This window comes from Anabrus simplex, chromosome 1 (genome assembly GCF_040414725.1).
Source record: "Anabrus simplex isolate iqAnaSimp1 chromosome 1, ASM4041472v1, whole genome shotgun sequence".
NCBI classification, from domain to species: Eukaryota; Metazoa; Arthropoda; class Insecta; order Orthoptera; family Tettigoniidae; genus Anabrus; species Anabrus simplex.
The window spans coordinates 382,332,019-382,355,023 of NC_090265.1; the positions used below are offsets into that span (position 1 = coordinate 382,332,019).

The following is a 23,005-nucleotide window of genomic DNA, read 5'->3' on the forward strand; positions in this document are numbered from 1 at the left end:
TAATAAAAAAAGTCTTGCAGAGTCAGAAGGAAATGTGGCTCAGGTAGTTGAAATCCTGTAGTATTGAAGTGATATTTGTTGCTGGGATTTTTTCATTTTAGGGAATCCGAGGATTTATTTGTGTAATTTAATGGTACGGGAATAGGGTCATTCCATAATTAGGATCCCACGTGAAGCCGTAGGACGTGGTGACCAGGAACATTTCAAGTGGCGTCTTAAATAAAATCTTTTCGCATATTCTGTATTGGTTAAGTACTATCTTTCACGCGAGTTGTTGACGAGGCAAGATTTCATTTTTGATACAGTTAGAAGGGATAACGTGTTTTGTTTTCATAGAGATAACGAGAGAATGGTCTTCCTTCCCTGTTTTGGCGAGTGGGCAGTTCATTTGTCAGAAAGGAATTTTGTCATTTATAATAAATGTTTGGAATTAGAGATTTTATTCCTGAAGAAGAGATTCGTTTGGTAGAGAACTTTAGATTCATTATAGGTACGACGGAAATGATACGATGTTGTGTTATGTTGTAAATAACCATTTTCTGGGTGTCAAAATTTGAGAATATATAGTAATGTTGTATCGTATTGTTCAGGATTGTCCAATGTCTTGCGATTATTTTTAACGTAACTTGTCAATCCATAGAGTTCGTGATGGATGAGGTGTTGTTGTTGTTGTTGGTTTCCAAGGCATGAGTGTAGATTCGTGTGGTATGAGGTCATGCCTGTGGAGCACATGGTAGTGCAGTAGTCCATTCACCCTAGAGTTTGCGTAAGGTGCATTTCGACACTTGAGTCTCATGAGCATGAAATCATATCGGAAGGAGGTATCGGAATTAGTCCAATGGATAACCGTAGACGTTATAGGAGATTGACATGGGTTTTTTATTTTGCGTTTTGTGTAATTTATGCAAATTGCAGGATTTAAGGTTAGGATTATCCAAGCTAGTGTCTTAATAATTATTAATGTTATAACGTAAACTTGTCGAGTGACATCATGAAATAAACAAATGGTACCGGTAGTTTTGATCATATCTTTCATATTCCAGGTGCGAAACAAGAAAACTACGAGAATAAACATGAGATAAATATTTCTTTTAAATGAATGTTTCTGGTAAACATGTCCAAGTGATAACGTAAATTTAATTGAAATAGTTAGGATAGATAAATTTGTTGCTAATTAGGATTATGAGAATACTTCATTTATTAAATTCAGTGAAACCGTATTTTGAGAATTCGCTTAAAACCAAGTGACTTGAAAATGTATTCTGGAAATTTTATTTTAATTTGCTGGGAAATTTCAACTTATTAACTTAACAATTAAGGGAACATGTCCGATAACAAGGGACTTTACTGCCACAAGTGTTGTGAGCGTTTGCTGTTGTTATTTTTTATTTTGATTTGTTGAGCACCAGATGTGCTGGGGATTTACTAACGTGGAAACCTTGGTCATCAACTACTTCAACTTAATTGTGTTCAGCCTTCAGCCTAGAAATTTGGATGGTCATGGGACAGTGGCGTATACTGCGGGCTACCAAGGTTATCAGTGGAGCCCAAACCTCAAATGCGAACTATGTAAATCTAAAGCACATTATAATGTAAGCATCTGACGCATTGTTCCATTTACAAACCTTGAAAGCAACGATACAAAACGTCGCACGTATTTCTGAGAACAAGGCTTTGGTGACTGATATTGCAGTTCAGACTCTCGTCTCTCTCCTTTCGACTCACCTCACGCGACTTGCTGCTGTATGCCCGGTAGGCGCGTATACCCGAGGGGTGGGGGAGGGGGTAGGTGTGCTAGGCTTCGGTCCGTCCGATCGTCACTGCTATCAATCATACGTTACTCATCGTATATACTTCCTCACCTCATCCTTCTGGCTTAATTATATAGATAACAAAGAAATGGTAATGCACTCCCTTTTACTTCTACATCCTTGTAGAAAGACATTGAAGGGCTGCTGTTATAGGAGTAATATAATTTTATTTTTATAGGTAGATCTGCTAAAATTAAATGCATTCTTAGTGGTTTAGTTAGGTTTAGTATTCTCTTTTGTTGGTTGGAATCGAACCCATGATCATGGATCGGACACCATCACTGATCTCCCGAGGAAGCTAATTAACCAGTAAACGATGGGTACGACCGATGTAAAATTCAACATTGTATTTAATAATAATAATAATAATAATAATAATAATAATAATAATAATAATAATAATAATAATAATCGTGCATGGCATCTGTACAGGCTTGGTGGTGACCTAATGAGGATCAAATGAATGGCGAAGACGTCATAAACCCCCAGTCCCCAAGTCAGGGGAATTAACAGTATGAGGGGAGTTGATTCTGAAAATTGAACCGGGGCCAACGGACCAAAGGCAAACATTCTATCCATTTAGCCACAAAGCCGGACTTCAATTTGCTAAACCTTATGCTACCATCCCGACCGATCAGGTGTTGAGTATTGGCAGTGGCAGAGGCCAGGGCAGTAGCTTGTGAAGCAGCCTTGACGACACAGCAGGCTTCTCCGTTGGCTATTGGCTGCAGCTCAAAACGCTTAAGGCTTGACGTTCACTAAACAACTATCGAAAAGGGGTAACCTAAGTCTAGTGGTAGCCCACGTCTTGATCCTAGCATACGCCACTCTCATGGGGTCATCAACCGCAGTGACTCAGATTAGGGCCTTCTGCCATTATAGCATCGTTCTTCTTGCGGTCATCATCCACAATGACTTTAACGTAAATCACAGGTCACATCGATTCAATTAAGAGTCCATGCCGTACAACCACTGGGTGGCACATACCGATTGGACCGCCTTAATTATACCAAGAGTCCAGAGCTCGTGTTACAGGGGCTGGATCATCACGAATCATTATGGTGGTACATGCAGTCTCCCATGGAAACCGATCTTAGGAATCTCCAGAATTTCTTTATTTCATTCTTAAATTAAGACGGTGATTTCTAGTAAGGATGCCCCTCAGGCAATTGAGTTAAGGTCTCCACAGCCAGCGTCTCTCATCATCGTTGTTATAGTTCGTTTGTTTCTAAGCAGAGTTCGTTGATCAGCTCTTGTGAAGTGTCACAAAGTTTGGATTTCGTTTTAAATGGTCAATAAACCTACACTTTTAAATCGAGTTCACTCATTGTAGAAATTAGTTTAAATTACTGAAACCCGCCTCTTACCTAAGCAAGTGACGAAAACCTGTAAGGGACCCAAGAGAAATATATCATGCCGATTGCTGATAGAAAAGGAAGGTAGGTATCCTTCGAAGGGCCTTAAAGTGTTCAATACATACATACATACATACATACATACATACATACATACATACATACATACATACATACATACATACATACATACATACATACATACATATATACATACATACATACATACATACAGACATGACGGAAAATTGAAAAGTGCATTTCCTTGTTACTGTGGACACGGCCAATACAGAAATACCACTCTTTTCAAATTCTGAACAATGTACAGAAAAAACTCTTTTTATAGTAATTGTTACCCGCTGATTTGCTCGCGTGAATTTCGTAATTTGATAAAAGTAATCGTTCCCCGGCACTCTACTAAGACATTATCTGAAAATCGCTAAAGTATAAAACTCACCAAAAAGTTGAGTTTCATTTACCCCAGAAAGTCTTTGTAAACCACGTTTGTGGTATTGCCTTTTGGAGCTAAGATGACCATGCGACATAGAACTGTACATGTGAGAAACAGTCTTATCTCAAGTCGAAAAAATACACGATTCTGTATTTTTAAAGATGATTCCAAATACCTATTTCCACGTCCATAACATCTTCAGCTTTTGAGATAGAAGTATCACTATAAAAATAATTCAGCCACTTTATCAGTCCTTCCCCAACCCCCACCTAAGTAGATTTTCAAAAAACAAAAAATACACGTTTCTTTATTTTTAAAGGGGATTCCAACTACCAATTTTCATGTCTGTAACATCTTAAGTTTTTGAGATATAACTATCCTCGTAAAAATAATTCAACTCCTTTTTCACTTCTTTTCACCACCGTTAAGTGCCTTTTCCGAAAACAAAAAGAAAATACATGTTCCTGCATTTTTAAAGGACTTTCCAAATACCAAGTTTCATGTCTGTAACATGTTTATGGCATGTACTGTAGATATACCTGTACTCATTTTAAAAATTCACCCGCTTTTTCAATTCTTTTCACCCCTTAAATGGATTTTCCGCAAAAAATGTATGTTTCTTTGTTTTTAAAGGAGATTCAAAATAGCAAATTTCACGTCTGTAACATCTTCAGTTTTTGAGATGTAAGTATCCTCATAAAAAGAATTCAACTCCTTTTCATCACACCCGCCCCCCCCCCCCCCCCCCCGCTACGAAGTAAATACCAATTTTCACGTCTTCAGAGTTTTTGATATGTAAGTACCTTCATAAAAAGAATTCAACTCCTTTTCACACACACACACACACACGCACACACACACACACACACACACACACACACTCAGTTAAGTTCATCCCCCCGCCACCAACATTAAGTTGATTCCCCCTTCCAAAAGTGTGTGTTTGTTTATTTTTAAAGAAGTTTCCAAATTTCAGTGTTCACGTCTGTAACCTTCAGTTTTTGTGGTATACGTATCCCCATAAAAAGAATTTAATTTTTTAACTTCTTTCCACCCTCCCCCTTAAGTGAATTTTCCTGAAATAAATAAATAAATGCGAATGCGTGTTTCTTCATTTATAAAGGGGCTTTTCAATACCAAGTATCATGACTATAACATCATCACTTTTTGAGATATATGTATCCTCATAAAAGGAATTCAACTCCTTTATCATCCATCTCCCCGCCCCAAATTGATTTTCCACCGAAAATGCGTGTGTATTTTTAAAGGAGATTCCAAATACCAATTTTCACGTCTGTGACATTTTCAGTTTTTTGACATATCAGTATTCAAATAAAAAGACTTCAATTCCCTTTTCAGTCCTTTTTACCCTCCCCCTTAAGTGTTTTTCCGAAGACAAAAAGATATATGTTTCTTTTTTAAAGAGATAAACATACCAATTTTTACGTCTATAGCACGTGAAGTTCCTGAGATATACTGTAGATATAGTCTTTAATAAATCACCCCATTTGTCACTCCTGTTCACCCACATTAATTGGATTTTCCAGAAACAAAACAAATACCTGTTTCTTAACTGAGATTCCAAATACCAGTTTTCATGTCCGTAACATCTTCAGGATTTGAGATATAAATCTCCTCATAAAAGGTATTCAACCCATTTTAACCTTTTTTCACCCCACTCCTGTTAATATTATCTTTCCACTTATGACAGTAGCACCTCCAGTTGTTATGAGACGTTGCAGCAGAGATTGAGAAGAAGAAGAGGAAGAAGAAGAAAGAAAGAAACAGATCCAAGATATCCAATGTTTGGACTTCAAGCCCACACATCAAGATTGAAATCGAGCAAGAGCTTCCTACAAACAACAACGTCAATCCCATCATCAGCCGAATCTCGGCGAAAGGAACTCTGGAGAAGGAAGTCGCCTGTAGGATTATGGGAAGTGAAAGAGAAGCCATCTGCAGGACATCATCTTCAATATAGACATCGGAAGACTCTTAACAGTGGTAGTGGCTTTACGTCGCACCGACAGGTCTTATGGTGAGGATGGGATAGGAAAGGCCTAGGAGTTGGAAGGAAGCGGCCGTAGCCTTAATTAAGGTGCAGCCCCAGGATTTTCCTAGCGTGAAAATGGGAAACCACGGAAAACCATCTTCACGGCTGCCGATAATGGGATTCGAACCCACTATCTCCCGGATGCAAGTTCACAGCCGCGCGCCCCTGACCGCACGGCTAACTCGCCCGGTAGACTCTTAACAGATTAAGATCTGGAGTGAAACGATGTAAAACCAACCTGAAAAGGTGGGGGTACGGTGATCAAGATTTGTGTGAGTGTGGTGAAAAGCAAGATCATGGACACCTTCTCATCTGTAGAAATCTGCCTAAACCATGTAGTACCGGGCGAGTTAGCCGTGCGGTCAGGGGCACGCGGCTGTGAGGTTGCATCCGGGAGATAGAGGATTCCAATCCCACTCTCGGCAGCCCTGAAGATGGTTTTCCGTGGTTTCCCAATTTCACACCAGGCGAATGCTGGAGGTGTAACTTAATTAATGACACGGCTGCTTCCTTCCAACTCTTAGGCCTTTCCTATCCCGTCGTCGCCATAAGACCTATCTGTGTCGGTGCGACGTAAAGCAATTAGCAAAAAAGAAACATGTAGTATGAAGGATTTAGTAGAAACTGTAGGCCGCCCCTAGTGGACTTTGAGTGAACTAAAAACCGTAGATAACTCATCTTTGCCGAGAGGAAAGCGGCAGAAAAAAGTAAAGATGGAGTGAGCTGTTTTTGTACATTTGTGTAGTGATAATTGTGTTGTAAAATAAAGTGTAGTTAAAGCAGATTTAGTGTGTTGTGTACTTCACTACATAATTGGTGACCCCGACGTGATTCAGTGACGGAAGTGCGCAGTAAACATCGCGAAGTGCATAAGTGTAGTGTAAGCGTGAAGAACAATGGATGAAAACAACACAACGGGTACGCCAACGGCAAACGAATCTCATTCAGGACACATGGTGGGTGAAGCTAACAAGGTAAGCATCAAGATCCCTCCTTTCTGGATAGAAAAACCTGAAATATGGTTCTTTCAAGTGGAAGCTCAGTTTTCTATCTCAAGAATTACCCAAGAGGACACTAAATTTAACTACCTCGTGTCTCAGCTCGAACCTAAATATCTCGAAAACATTTGGGACATTATCAAAAGTTCGGAACTGAATAAATATTCCGCGGCTAAAGAACGCCTTCTAAATATCTTCAAGGAAAGCGAAGATAAACAAATAAAACGGTTGGTAACAGGCCTAGAATTAGGCGATCTGAAACCTAGTCAGCTTTTAAGGAAAATGCAGTCCTTAGCAGGCGTGAATGTTTCCGAAAAAGTGCTTCGTACCTTGTGGCTTGAGAAATTACCGGACTCTATCAAACATGTTCTAATCGTATCGGACGAAAACTTGGAAAAAATCGCAATTATGGCCGACAAAATCATTGAAATGAATCCCTGCAGTAAACTTTACAGTGTGGAAAATAGCGGTACTGATGCGTCCGTAAGTAACGACGCTATCTCGAAACTCTCTGCACAGATAGCCGCCCTAGAGCAACAGATAGCTTCAATGCGCACTTTTAGGCCCCGCAGTCGAAGTTCGAGCCGAAACCGAAGCAAAAAGAAGTACGACCCAAACGGAAAGTACTGTTACTACCACTTCAGATTTGGTAATAAGTGCTTCCCTGACAAATGCAAGCCTCCATGCTCGTGGAAAAATTCGGAAAACACCAAACAGTAGTAGAGTTGGCAGCAAGCTCCACTACTGAAAGTATTAAGGATTGCTGTAAACCCCGTTTATTTGTACGTGACAAAAACACGGGTTTGCACTTCCTAGTGGATAGTGGAGCCGATGTTTCAATAATCCCTGTCACTTCCAGTAACAGAAACTGTGACCCAGATTTTAAACTGTTTGCAGCTAATGGCACAGAAATCCCAACTTATGGACTTAGAACACTGAATATTGATTTGGGACTCCGTCGACAATTCCAGTGGCCTTTCATAGTAGCTAAAATTGGCAAGGGCATATTAGGTGCTGATTTTCTGAAGAAGTTCAACTTACTAATTGACCTAAATAAAAAGCAGTTAATTGATGGCGAGACTAAACTCTCTGTCATGGGTGAAGTAACAGCCATCACAGCTGATAATGTTGTTAGCACAATGTCAAATGCACAAAAGTTTGCCGATCTCTTATCCAGTTACCCAGATTTAACGAAACCTAATTTACTACCTAATCAAATCAAACACGACATTCAACACTTCATCCCAACTGAAGGCCAACCAGTTTATTGCAAGCCCAGACAGCTGGATCCTCGGAAGCTACACATTGCTAAACAGGAATTCCAGTTTATGCAAAACAGTGGAATTATTCGACCATCAAAGTCGCAATGGGCTAGTCCTCTCCAACTGGTCCTCAAAAAGGATGGAACTTTTCGACCATGCGGTGATTACAGACGACTGAACGCACAAACTATCCCAGACCGATATCCAATTCCTCGGATTGAAGATTTTCAACATATTTTGAGGGGTAAGGAAATATTTAGCAAGCTCGACCTCTTCAAGGCATATTTCCAAATCCCTGTAGCAGAGGAAGACAAACCTAAAACCGCTATTATCACTCCATTTGGCTTATATGAATTTAATGTGATGCCGTTTGGACTCCGTAATGGACCAAGCACCTTCCAACGTTTCATTAATGAGGTATTTAGAGGCCTAGACTTTATTTTTCCATATCTTGATGACTGCCTAATTGCTTCAGAATCAGTAGAGGAACATCGTGAGCATCTTAAGATTGTGTTTGAGAAGCTACATGAATTTGGCCTCCGAATCAATGTCTCAAAGTCTGTACTTGGTGTAGAGCAAGTGGAATTCTTGGGACACTTAATCACCACAGAAGGCTCCAGACCCTTACCAGATAAAGTGAAAGCGATTGTTGACTACAAACTACCACAGACAGTTCATGACCTTCGTGTATTCTTAGGTACCGTTAATTTCTACAGACGTTACCTCAAGGATGCAGCAGAAACGCAGTCTCTTTTGCATGCTTATCTCAAAGGTGCTAAAAAGAAAGATAAGCGACAAATTAACTGAACACCAGAAGCTATCACAAAATTTGAAAAATGTAAGCAGGACTTGGCAAATGCAGCACTGCTTACATTTCCAGACCCAACATACCAGCTGGCCCTGGCAGTAGATGCAAGTGACTTCGCAGTAGGAAGTGTCCTGCAACAGTATGAAGAGAAAGGATGGAAACCTATTGGATTCTTTTCGAAGAAGTTAAGCGATACACAGAGGGCGTATAGCACCTATGACCGTGAACTGTTAGGAATCTACCTCTCTGTCAAGCAGTTCAAACATTTTCTTGAAGGAAGAGACTTCATAATATATACGGACCACAAACCACTCACTTTTGCATTTAATCAGAAAAATGAGAAGGCATCTCCACGGCAGCTGCGACATCTTCAGTATATCTCCCAGTTTACAACGAACATCCAATACATTAGTGGCAAGGACAATATTGTTGCGGATAACCTGTCACGGATTGAATCTATGACTGTCATCGATTACGACACAGTCGCTGAAAGCCAACGTCAAGACAGTGAACTTAAACAACTTCAAGAGGAAAGTCAGTCACTCGTGTTCAAGAGCTACCCACTGCCTTCTGGAAAGTTACTGTGGTGTGATACCTCCACAAACAACATAAGGCCATACATTCCAAAAGAATTTCGCAAACAATTCTTTCTTCAGATCCACAACATGGCGCATCCAGGGAAAAAGACTACTGTTAGGCTGATGACTTCCAAGTTTATCTGGCCTGGTATCAAGAATGACGTCACAAAATGGACGCAAGCTTGCATGGGATGTCAAAAAAGCAAAATAACAAGACATACCAAATCGCCAGTCAGCCATTTTCAAGAACCTGATGAGAGGTTCAGCACTGTTCACATAGACATTGTTGGCCCCCTTTCACCTTCTGATGGCTATATCTACTGCCTCACATGTATAGATCGCTTCACCAACTGGATGGAAGCAATACCGTTGCAAAATATAACAGCAGAGACGGTAGCAAAATCATTTTATGATCATTGGGTGACGCGGTTTGGAGTCCCAGCAAATCTAGTTACTGACCAAGGCCGACAGTTTGAAAGTCAGCTCTTTAAGAATCTTTCCGAATTGTGTGGTGTGAAGCTTAAACGTACGACACCCTATCATCCGCAGAGCAATGGTAAAGTTGAACGTCTGCATCGAACAATAAAAACTGCTATCAAAGCCCACAACTCTATAAAGTGGACAGACACCCTTCCGACTGTGTTGCTAGGTCTACGCGCATCACTCCGGGAGGACTCGAACAGTTCAGTTGCACAAATGGTGTATGGCACGCATATTAGGCTTCCAGGTGAATTCTTTGATAACCCTCCATCTCATACCGAACCAGAAACTTTTGTCTCCAAACTTCAGCAGCACATGCAGCAACTCAGGCCTGTGGAAGTTAAGCACAAAACTTCCCGAACTGTGTTCATCCATAAAGACTTGAGTAAATGTACTCATGTATTTCTGAGAATCGATAGAGTGAAAAAACCTTTGCAACCCCCATATGAAGGTCCTTTCGTGGTAACTGCCAAAACTGATAAATATTTCACGGTTACCATAAAAAATAAATCTGTGAATGTCTTCATTGATCGCCTGAAACCAGCCTACTTCATAGCAGCAGATGATGAAACTTCTACAGCTCGTCATGAAGAACGACCAGGTGTCTTGCAAGGACTCTGCCCCCCTGATGGATCAACCGCGGATTCCCCGGACAAACCCAGCAAGGAGAAAGTGTTAACAAAATCACGTAGTGGAAGGACTGTCAGGTTCCCCACTCGCTATTTAGATGATGTTGCATATATTTAATATTCTTGTGATTATGGTATATTTTGTTTATGTTTATATTGTCTTTGTATCGTAACTTGGTTACTGGAGGGGGAGCGGTGTAGGCCGCCTCTAGTGGACTTTGAGTGAACTAAAAACCGTAGATAACTCATCTTTGCCGAGAGGAAAGCGGCAGAAAAAAGTAAAGATGGAGTGAGCTGTTTTTGTACATTTGTGTAGTGATAATTGTGTTGTAAAATAAAGTGTAGTTAAAGCAGATTTAGTGTGTTGTGTACTTCACTACAAAACCAATGAATATGCCATCTCGACAGTTGAATACTGGAAAAACAAAGTGTAAATAGAGTAGTTGTAAATACATTGTTGTGATTTCGAACATGGATAAATAAAACCCCACTTAAAAGGATTTTCCGAAAAAAGAAAAATACGTGCTTCCTCGTATTTAAAGGTGATTCCGAACATCAATTTTCACGTCTTTATACTGTTAGTTTTATCAGATACAGATACACTCATTTTAACAATTCACCCCCCTTTACACCCCCTTAGTGACGGAGTATACAAAAATCCTTCCTTAGTGAGCACCTACATTGTAATATAAATGTATCCCCGAAATGTCATTTATTTATGTCCAGTCGTTTTGGCTTGTTGATGATGAGTCAGTCAGTCAGGACATGTTATTTTATATATATAGATAGACTAGCAGTTACCCGCGGCTTCGCACGTGTGGATTTCGTAATTTGATAAAAGTAATCGTTCCTCGGTACTGTACTAAGACATTATCTGAAAATCCCTCAAGTATAAAAACTCACCGAAATGTTCAGTTCCATTTACGCCAGAAACTCTTTGTAAACCACGTTTGTGGTATTGCCTTTTGGGGCTTAGATGACCATGCGACATAGAACTGTATATGTGAGAAACAGTCCCCTCTCAAGTTGAAAAAAATGTTTATTTTTAATGAGATTCCAAATACTAATTTCCACGTCTGCAATATCTTCAGTTTTATATATATATATATATATATATATATATATATATATATATATATATATATATATAAAATATCCCCATAAAAATAATTCAACTCCTTTATCAATCCGTCCCCCACCCCCACCACCACCTCAATGGATTTTCCGAAAACAAAAAATATACACGTTTCTTTATTTTTAAAGGAGACTCCAAATATCAATTTTCACGCCTATAACATATTCAGTTTTTGAGATATGAGCATTCTAAAAAAAATTATTCAACCCTTTTCACTTCTTTTCACCCCCGTTAAGTGCCTTTTCCGAAAAGAAAAACAAAAATACCCGTTTCTCTACTTTTCAAGGACTTCCCAAATACCAAGTTTCATGTCTGAAATATGTTAAGTTTTAACATATACAGTAAATACAATATACCGGTACTCTTTTTTAAATATTCACCGGCTTTTTCAATTCTTTTCAGCCCCTTAAGTGGATTTTACGAAAACAAAAAAATACGTGTTTCTTTATTTTCAAAGGAGATTCAAAATACCAACTTTCGCGTCTGTAACATCTTCATTTTTTGGATTTAAGTATTATCTTAAAAAAAAATCAACTTCTTCTTCACTTCTTACCACCCCCTCCCTACTTAAGTGGACTTTCCGAACACAAAAGATGCGTGTTTCTCTACTTTTAGAACAGATTCCAAATACCGATTTTCACGTCTTTATCGTCTTTAGCTTTTACATATATAAGTATCCTGATACAAATAATTCAACTAATTTTTCAATTCCTTCACCCACTTAAGTGGTTTTTTTAAAAAAACAAAAGAAGACACGTTTATTATTTTTAAAGGAGATTTCAAATACCAATTTCCATGTCTATAACATCTTTAGTGTTTCAGATATAAGTATCTTCAAACAAATAATTCAACTAATATTTCAAATCATTCAATCCACCCTCCCTTAATAGGATTTTCCGAAAAGAAATTAATCCGTATTTCTTTATTTTGAAAGAAGATTCCAAATACAAATTTTCGTGCCTGAAACATTTCAGTTTTTGAGATAGGTAAGTATCCTCATAAAAAGAATTCAACTCTTTTGCTCACCACCAAACCAAACCCCATGGCACTACAGCCCTTGAAGGGCCTGGGCCTACCAAGTGACCGCTGCTCAGCCCGAAGGCCTGCAGATTACGAGGTGTCGTGTGGGCAGCACGACGAATCCTCTCGGCCGTTATTCTTGGCTTTCTAGACCGGGGCCGCTATCTCACCGTCAGATAGCTCCTCAATTCTAATCACGCAGGCTGAGTGGACCTCGAGCCAGCCCCCAGGTCCAGGTAAAAATCCCTGACCTGGCCGGGAATCGAACCCGGGGCCTCCGGGTAAGAGGCACGCACGCTACCCCTACACCACGGGGCCGGCTTTGCTCACCACACTCTCGTTTAATTGATCTCCCCCCTCCCCCACCACAAAAATGCGGGTTTCTTTATTTTTGAAGGAGATTCCAAATATCAATTTTCACGTCTGTAACCTTCAGTTTTTGAGATATAAGCATCGCCATATAAAGAATTCAATTTTTTCACTTCCTTTCACTCTCCCCCTTAAGTGAATTATCTGAAAACAAATAATACATAATTTTTATTTATTAAGGAGCTTCCAAATACCAATTATCACGACTGTAACATCTTCTGTTTTTGAGATATACAGTATGTGTCCTTATAAAAGAAATTAAACTCCATTCACACACACACCGAAAAAATGATTGTTTAATTATTTAAAGGAGAGTCTCAAGACCAACTTTTACGTCTGTAACAACTTTAGTCTTTACTAGCTGATGTACCCGTGCTTCGCTACGGGATTCTACATTGTATACAGAATTCTAGGTTGGGTTGTGAGCAAGATTATCTTAAATTGTACAGCTCTTAACGTTACCTTAGAAACGCGACGGGAGGTCAACAAACATCTTTTCTCAAATGAAGACTGAGGGAATTTTCACTGTAATGCTAGACCCAATTTCATACCATCAGTAACAATCAGGTTATTTTCATTATAATGCCTTTTTACATCCTCAGAAAAACTGTCTTAGTGGTTTTCCGAGCCGACGTCAATAGGTATGGCGCGATTAAAAGCAATGCTTTCATATTATGAAATACTCGTTCAAATGAAACACCACACATTTTCTCACTTTTAACGAACAGGACTACACTGCCTATCTAACAGTCCAAAGTTCCAGACCTGGAATGACCAAACCGCAGACAGCCGTGATCCGCGAACACTCTTCGGCTTTCTTCAGCGGAGAGAGGGTCGGATAGTGTACACTCCCAGGGCAAAAACTATGCCCAATTAATATTCTGTTTCCTAGGAGTACCCGATGAGTCGGAAAATATCAATTTACTACACTGGCGGCGGAAATATCTATCTGATTTGAAGGCAAATTTTTCCTCCAAGCCAGAAGAGAAACCCCCTCTTCACTGCTAGTTTCGAATAAATTGAATGTAGAATTTAATAAAAGTGAAGAGAAAGAAGGTTTTCTTAAGAAACGGCTCTTTTCAGAGTTGAATTTTGAGTTATTTAGTGAATATTGCGGTGCTATAATTTGGAAAAGGCCTAAACTGTTATTCTAGACCAGGCCATACTACTACTACTACTACTACTACTACCACCACTAAGTGAGGCTCTGCCTTAAGTATGCACACTGCTCATTCAAAACAGCGCGTCAGAGTAGGGATCGAATATCTAAAATACTATGAACATCCAGTGTGTTACGTACCAGCTGTATCAGAAAATGTATGAACCAGAGGAATGACTTGCTCAAGAAGAAAGTTTTCTAACTCCCCGGCTATTTCCCGCCAATATTCAGTCAGGCTGTTATACTCGGTACGCAGCAGTAATCCCATCTGTCGGAGTTGAGCGGCAGCATAAGAGACAAAGAACATCACAATAAACAATGGTCAATATAATGTTAATGTTGATCAATGTTACACTTTCGATATTATAGGCTTTCACATTTCGTTTTCTTCCGACTCTGAAATACCACTCTTATCATACTCGGTACGGTAAAACTGAATAAAAGATAAATGATCGGAAATTGTATTCTCTATAACTATTTTATATAGTACTTTTCGATAGGACCAATAATATTGGTATTTAAAAATTACATTTTAGGCACCTTCCCCTAAACTACAATTTCATCCAGGATGAATAAAATTGTTTATAGCTTAGACTGTAGTTTCTTATTCTCCGACTCTATATACCGATTTTCATTAAATTCTGTTAACCCATTTTCTCGTGGCTCGGCGTTGATATGGACTTAGCAACAAAAATACAAATTCATGAATATCATAGCCGGTACAGTAAAAATGTATAAGAGATAAAAGGTCTGAAATTTAATTCTCTATAACTTTGGTTATGTAGTATTTTTCGATACGACAACTAATAATATAAATATTTGAGGATTACATTTAGGCCTTCCCCTAAACTGCCATTTCACTCAGCGTAAATAAAATTACTTATAGCTTAAAATGTAGTGGCTCATTCTTCGACGTTTCATACGAATTTTCAATGAAATAGGACCACTAATAACGTAAATATTTTAAAATTAAATTTTAGGCCTTCCCCTAAACTACCATTTCACTCAGCGTGAATAAAATTATTCTTAAGCTAGATTGTAGCGACGTATTCCTCGACTTTTCATACCAATTTTTATGAAGATAGGACTACTAAAAACATAAATACTTGAAAATTAAATTTTAGGCCCTCCCCTAAACTACCATTTCTATTAGCGTGAATAAAATTATTTATAGCCTAGATTGTAGCGACTCATTCCCCAACTTTGCATACCGATTTTCATTCAATTCTCTTTGGCCGTTTTCTAGTGATGCGTGTACATACATACATACATACATACATACATACATACATACATACATACATACACACACACATACATACAGACAGACAGACAGACAGACAGAAATTACGGAAAAGTAAAAAATGCATTTCTTGCTTACTGTGGACATGACCGATATAGAAATACCATTATTTTCAAATTCTGAGCAATGTACAGACAAAACTCTTATTATATATATATAGATTAGATATAAGTATCCTCATACAAATAATTTAATTAATTTTAAATTCTTTCACCCCCCCCCCCCAAATTGGATTTTCCGAAATCAAAGGAATACGTGCTTCTTTACTTTTAATGAAGATTCCAAATACCAATTTTCACGTATGCAAGATCTTTAGTTTTTGAAATATAAGTATCCTCATACAAATAATTCAACTATTTTTTTCAATTCATTCACCCCCCCCCCCTTAAGTGGATTTTCCGAAAAATGTGTTCATCTTTAATTTTAAAGGAGATTCCAATACCAATTTTCTAGTCTGGTACGTCTTTAGTTTTTGAGATATCAGTTTTCTAATAAAAAGAATTCAACTCCGTGTTTAGTCCTTTTTACCCCCAGTTCTTTCTCGGAAAACAAAAATAAATAGATAACCGCACACATATTATTTGTTAATACAAAGACGCTGATTAACTTAAAATACTAAGAACTACAAATAACACTAATTTTTAAGACAAAAATATGAATATATACACGCAAAGAAGAAAGAAAGGAAAAGGAACTGTCTGCATAATACAGATTTGAAAAAATACTCATTTCAATACACAACGAAAGAAATACGAAAGTAAAAATACTAGTAAGCTTAATAAAAATATTAAATGAAATTTAACTAATTGTATCCTTGCAATACTAGATCTAAGTTAAATACTGTAGTTACTACTAGCTATGTTTAGGCTACCGTACTTCTACTTCGTAAATACAGCACGGATGTTTTTAATTTAATTTAAATTACATATTAACCCAATATTTTATTTTATTGTACAATAATCTCATATCATTTTCACACACCATCACTCGTTCCACTCATACAGGTACCTTGCTGGAAGCACTTAAGGAGGAACTGCTGGTAAGAGGTTTTAAATATACTTTTTGATGCACCAACCTTGATGTCTTTGGGAAGAGCATTCCACCATCCCGAAGCGGTGATAGTAAATGATCGATGGTATGTGGTTGTTCGGTGGACAGGTATTTCTAGGAGGGACACTGAGCGAATATCATGGAGATGGTGACGAAAATTGCTGGAGAGATAAGCAAGGATGTCTTTCGAAATTACCTGGTACACAAGAGTATTTGAATGTAGTTTACGCCTGTCGTCTAGTCGTAACCAAGGTAATTGTTTATAGTACGGATAAACTCGAGCGTCATACCGTAAATCCATAGCATATCTAAGACAAGCATTTTGACTGCGTCGTAGTTCCAAGCTTAATTCATTTGTTATGTCCGTAAAAATTACACCACAATAGTCAAAAATGGGAAATAATGACTGAACAAGTTGAATTTTTAGTGATCGAGGGAATACATTTCTGAACCGTTTTAAGGGGTGCAAGCCACAATAAACCTTTTTACAGATATTCTTAACTTGCGCTGCCCAGTTTAGAGTTTCCATTATAATAACTCCAAGGTTAGAAACTGATTCACAATAAGGTATAACAGTATTATTTAAAGTTATGGGAGGAATGCAATTTTGTTTTAAAATATGAAGATTCTTAGATGTACCGATGATAATGGCTTGCGTTTCATGGGGGTTTAATTTGAGATTGTTTTAATTGCATAGCCATTAATTTGCTCAAGGTCAGCATTTTCAATACATATTGCTTGTTTTATATTATTAGTTCTAGTGTGGTAATAAATTTGCAGATCATCAGCATAAAGATGGTACTTGCAGTGCTTAATTGATCTGGTGATAACATTTATATATAAAGTGAATAGGAGAGGACCAAGGACTGACCCTTGTGGAACACCAATATTTTTGTTCGCCGCGTTGATTTATTATTATTTGCAACGGTACACTGACGGCGGTTTGTGAGGTAAGAATAGGAAAAAATCCAGCGCTTTCTGGCTAAAGTTTAAGAACTGTAATTTGGGAAGAAGCAACCTAGGATCGACAGTATCAAATGCGCTACTGAAATTTAAAAAAGTAAGTATTGTTACTTGTTTGTTGTCCATTGCATAATCTAATGCCATCTGTCACTTTAAAGAGAGCTGTCATGGTACACGTTTCTTAATTTTTAAGAAAGATTTAAAATACCAATTTTCACTTCTGTTTTTGAGATATACTGTAGACATGCTCATTAAAAATTCACCCCCTTTTTTAGTTCCCCTGAAGTGGATTTTTCGAAAACAAATTATCTATGTTTATCTAGTTCTACGGGAGACTGCAAATATCATTGTTTACGTCTGTAACACGTTACGTTTCTGAGATATAGTTTATATATCGATGGCCTAGATTGAATACCTCGTATCTCAAAAAGTTCTTCCTATCCATTATTTCCCTTAAGACTGGTCACGCCTCCCAGCCACACATGAATATGCAGTCCATCAGAACAATGTTCATTAGGTTTATTTTCCTATGGTATTGCGTAAAGGAAAATGAACCTTATAAAATTATACTGTAGGAGTCAGTAAATACGTCACGCAGACATACTTTCCTATAGTACGGTACGATAAGGTTCATTTTCCTTCACACGTCGGCATAGGAATAAAGAACACAACGAACATTGTTCTGATGGACTGCGAATTCATGTGTGGTTGGGAAGCGTAACCAGTCTTAAGGGAAGTAATGGATAGGAAGAACTTTGTCAGATACGAGGTTTTCATTCTAGGCCATCGATATAGTCTTTCTAAAAATTCACCTCCTTTTGTCACCCCCCATTAATTGGATTTTCCAAAAACAAAACAATACGTGTTTCTTTATTTTTAAAGGAGATTCCGAATACCAATTTTCATGTCTGTAATATCATCAGTTTTTGAAATATAAGTATCCAATAAAAGGTATTCAAACCGTTCTCACCTTTTTTCACCCCCATTAATGGGATTTTCCAAAAAAAAACGCGTTTCTTAATTTGTAATGGAGATTCCAAATACCAAATTTAACGTCTGAAAACTTTTAAGTTTTTGAGATGTAGATATACTCATTTAAACAATTCAGCCTCTTTTTCATCCCCTTAGCGACGGAATATCAAAAAATGCTCCATTAGCGAGCACCTACACTCTAATATAAATTTATTCCAAAAATTTAATTTCTTTATGTCCAGTAGTTTTGGGTCGGCGATGATTATTCAGTCATTCAGTCAGTCATTCATGACATGTTATTTTATATACTGTATGTACAGTATAAGAGCAAGAGCAAGAGATTACTATTTAGCAAATTATATGACAAATTTGAGAGCCATATGCGATCCTTAGAATAGGAGTGACTATTGGAAATAACGCATCAATTTTGTGCCATTTGATAGAAGGACGGCTATCACGGGCATATTACTGCTAACCGAAATATGCCTTAAGGTTTGTGTATTGTAGTTCGTCAGGATTCGAACCGCAGCCTCTTTGGTAACGATGTAATACGACTATTATTTAGCAACTGGAGGGCCAATGGCTTTGCCCAATTCTAAATGTTCGTACCTACTATTAAATATAATTCCTGAGTTTCAAGTCCCCCAATCGGATCTGCGGGTTGGGGGGGGGGGGAGGAGGACAGGGTTGAGAGAAGCCTCTAATCAAAGATGTTCACTTCGCAGAGAGATATTATGTGGAACCTGGAATGTGAGGGGTTTACTACAGACTGGCAAACTATCAATTGTTGAGAGAGAAATGGCACTATATGGCGTGAAGATCTTGTGACTATGTGAGACACACTGGAAAGGTGCTGGGCATTTCACCACTACCAATGGTAACACAGTATATTTCTCCGGACATAATCATCAAAGTCGAAATGGTGTAGCGGTCGTCGTTCCACAGAAGTTATGTAGCGCAGTCATTGGATACTATCCAGTTAATGATAGAATTATTTCCATCAAGATAAATTCAACACCTTGTAAATTAAGTATTGTGCAGGTGTATGCACCAACATCTGCTGTCCCTGAAGATGAGATAGACGAATTCTACAGTCAATTAGAATGCTTTATTGATAACATTCCTCTAAGAGAAGTTCTCATCATTCAAGGTGACTTCAATGCTAAGATTGGTGACACGTCATCCGATAACCACCTTAGTGTACATGTTGGTCCATATGGGCTTGGGACTAGAAATGATAGAGGAGAGCGTCTTCTGCAATTCTGTATAGATAAGGAAATGGTTGTTACCAATACACTCTTTCAACATCACCCTCGCCGCCGATATACGTGGATAGCCCCTGGAAACAGGGTACGAAATCAAATTGATTTTATCCTGATCAGAAGTCGTTGGAAGTCATCTGGTTTAAAACAGCAGAAGTTACCCTGGTGCTGAATGTTGTTCAGACCATATCCTCGTCATCATGAGAATGCGACTAAAACTCAAAACCACAACAAAGGTACGGGAAATGAAATTTGATGACAGAGCTCTATGTAGATTCGGCGAGGCTATTCGTCCCAAACTACAGTCATTAGGAGTAAATCCCACTGACACTGCAGATTCGGTATGGAGCAACTTGAAGACTGCTGTGAGTAGTGCAAGCAAGGGAATACATGGGCAGAATTCATTTCCTAGGAAGCCATGGTTAAGCGCCGAATTTGAGCCTAATAGAGGAAAGGAAACAGATAAAAAGAAACAATTATGAAACTGATGAATATTTAAAAATGCACGCATCTCTATTCAAATTCAAAAGCAGTGCAGACTTGATAAGGCAAACCAAATTCATGAAATCTGTGAAGAGATTGAACTGCATAAACAGCACTGTCAACCTCGTGATCTCTTTATGAAGGTAAAGAAAATTACCCGCGACTTCAATCCCCGTCCATGGGTTGTGGAAGATGAAGATGGTACCTTCATTGGAGAGAAACAACTGGCCATTGAAGGGTGGAAAAGATACTGTGAAAATCTATATGCAGATGCGACCACCAGGAATGTTTGCAAAACGTACAACCCTAATCAATCTAACTCTGAACCAGAGCCTTCAATATTGAGAAGTGAAGTAGAAGATGCAATTAAACACCTGAAGAATCATAAAGCACCAGGAAGTGATGGCATCACTGGGGAAATGATTAAGGAAATGGGAGAAGAAGGCGTACGTTTAATGCACTTCATCTGTAACAAGATATGGGACAGTGGTGTATGGCCACAAGACTGGCTCATTTCCATCTTCATTCCACTTCACAAAAGAGGATCAACAAGGAACTGCGGGAATTATCGAACAATCTCACTAATAACAGATGCAAGTAAAATATTATTGCGTATCATAAATGAACGTTTGAATCCTTACATTAGATATCAGCTCCCATCAGAACAGGCTGGCTTTGTCAAGGGAAGAGGAACTAGAGAACAGATTCTAAATATACTTCAGTTGGTTGAAAAGGCACATGAATTCAACATTCGTTTGTTTCTGTGCTTCATTGACTACCAAAAGTCCTTCGATTGTGTTTTGTGGCCGAAGTTGTGGTGTGTTCTAGAGGAAATGGGAATTCCGTCTCATCTCATTTCACTTCTAAAAGACTTATACGATAACAACTTGGCCAAAGTCAGAGTTGATGGTGATCTATCATCAAGTTTCAAAGTCTCCAAAGGTGTGAGACAAGGATGCATCTTATCACCTCAATTGTTTAACATCTATGGTGAAAATATCATGAGGCATGCCCTCGACAGTTGGGAAGGAGGATTTTCGATTGGTGGGAAGAGAATTAAAAACCTCCGTTTTGCAGACGATACCACACTTGTAGCCAGCAGTGTACAGGAGCTTGTCGAGATAATGGATCGTGTACAACAGGAAAGTCACAAACTTGGCATGGAAATTAATTGGAACAAGACAACACTAATGATTGTCAACAAAGGTGCAGAGATTCAGCTGCCACAGCACCTTAACAGTCTCCAAAGACTCTGTCAGTTTCCTTATCTTGGTTCAATAATCGAGGATAAAAGTAGCTGCGAAAAAGAAATCAAACGTCGCATCATTCTCGGACGTACAACTAGGGCAAAATTAAAGAAGATCTGGCAAGATAGAGCGATATCTACGAATACGGAGAAAAGATTAGTCCATTCGCTTGTGTTCTCGATCTTCCTGTATGGATGCGAAACTTGGACCATGAAAGCTAAAAACAGGAACCGAATCAACGCCTTTGAAATGTGGTGTTGGAGAAGGATGTTGCGAATACCGTGGACAACCAGGCGAACAAATGATTCTGTCATCCGGGAAATTGGAATACAAGAAAGTTTATGCCAAGTTGTGTACCAGAGAATCCTGCAATTCTTTGGTCACATTATGAGAAGAGAGGATGACAACCTGGAAAAAATAATTGTCCAAGGAAAAGTTTCTGGTACAAGGACACGAGGACGGGTCGCAAAAAGATGGGTTGATCAAGTAAGAGAGATAATGGGCTTACCATGGAGAGTTACTGTCCGGAAAACGCACGTACGTACAGAATGGTATCAGCTTATAAAAGAAACAACAAAGTCCTTGGTTCACGATACTCAGTCATAAGTGGAACGACTGGAGAGAGAGAGAGAGAGAGAGGAGGGTTTATCTTATTATTTTCCTGACAGAAGAAATGGCCATCATCCCGAAGGCTGGTTGGATCCCCAAATAGTACCACCAAAGTTTACGCGTTTATAGGGAATTCCCGACAGCGATGCCAAAATGAGACATACTACGCAGGATGAGGACTGATGTAGTTTGCAGTTGCTCTCCTTACTGGACCGGAAAGTGCTATTGCAACACGACTAGCTGTATGAATAACACCTTTCATAACATCGAACACGCTAGTTGTGCTCCAAATGTCATTACTCAGTACCACCCATACCTCACAGCTTCCATACTGTCACAGCCATGAATAGGACTGGGACTTCCTTGGAAGCTACATTTTGCTCTGGCCTGTGCAAAGAGAAAGATGGAAAATTACTGCATCCATCAAGAAATGATAACAGACGGAGAAGAAATGCATAATTTTTATTTTTACAATATACTCATTACCAAGAACCGGCCCCGTGGTGTAGGGGTAGCGTGCCTGCCTCTCGCTCGATTCCCGGCCAGGTCAGGGATTTTTCTCTCGACCCGAGGGCTGGTTCGAGGTCCACTCAGCCTACGTGATTAGAATTGAGGAGCTATCTGACGGTGGCATGGCGGCTCCGGTCTCGAAAGCCCAGAATAACGGCCGAGAGGATGCGTCGTGCTGACCACACGGCCCCTCGTAATCGGCAGGCCTTCGGGCTGAGCAGCGGTCGCTGGACAGGCCAAAGCCCTTTCAAGGGCGTTAAGTGCCGGTGGGGGGGGGGGGGGGGGCTTATTACCAAGCGGAGTGGCCGTGGGTGTTAACGCGCTACGGCTATGGAGTCAAGCTTCGCATTCGGGAGACAAGAGAGAATGGTTTAGTGTGGTTTCCCATTTTCACTTCCGGGGAAATGGCAAGACAGTCTCTATTCATACGCCACACCCGATTCCTTCCACCTCCTTCATTCACTATAATTAATTTCATCTCCATTATCTTCTCAACTG

The 23,005-nt window shown here is 39.0% G+C and overlaps 1 protein-coding gene across 1 annotated transcript in view; it reads right to left on the reverse strand.

The window, feature by feature from the left end:
- LOC136856815 (odorant receptor 82a) overlaps positions 1–23,005 on the reverse strand; it is a 344,377-nt gene that overhangs the window by 195,968 nt on the left and 125,404 nt on the right. The gene's annotated exons all lie outside the window — the stretch shown is intronic.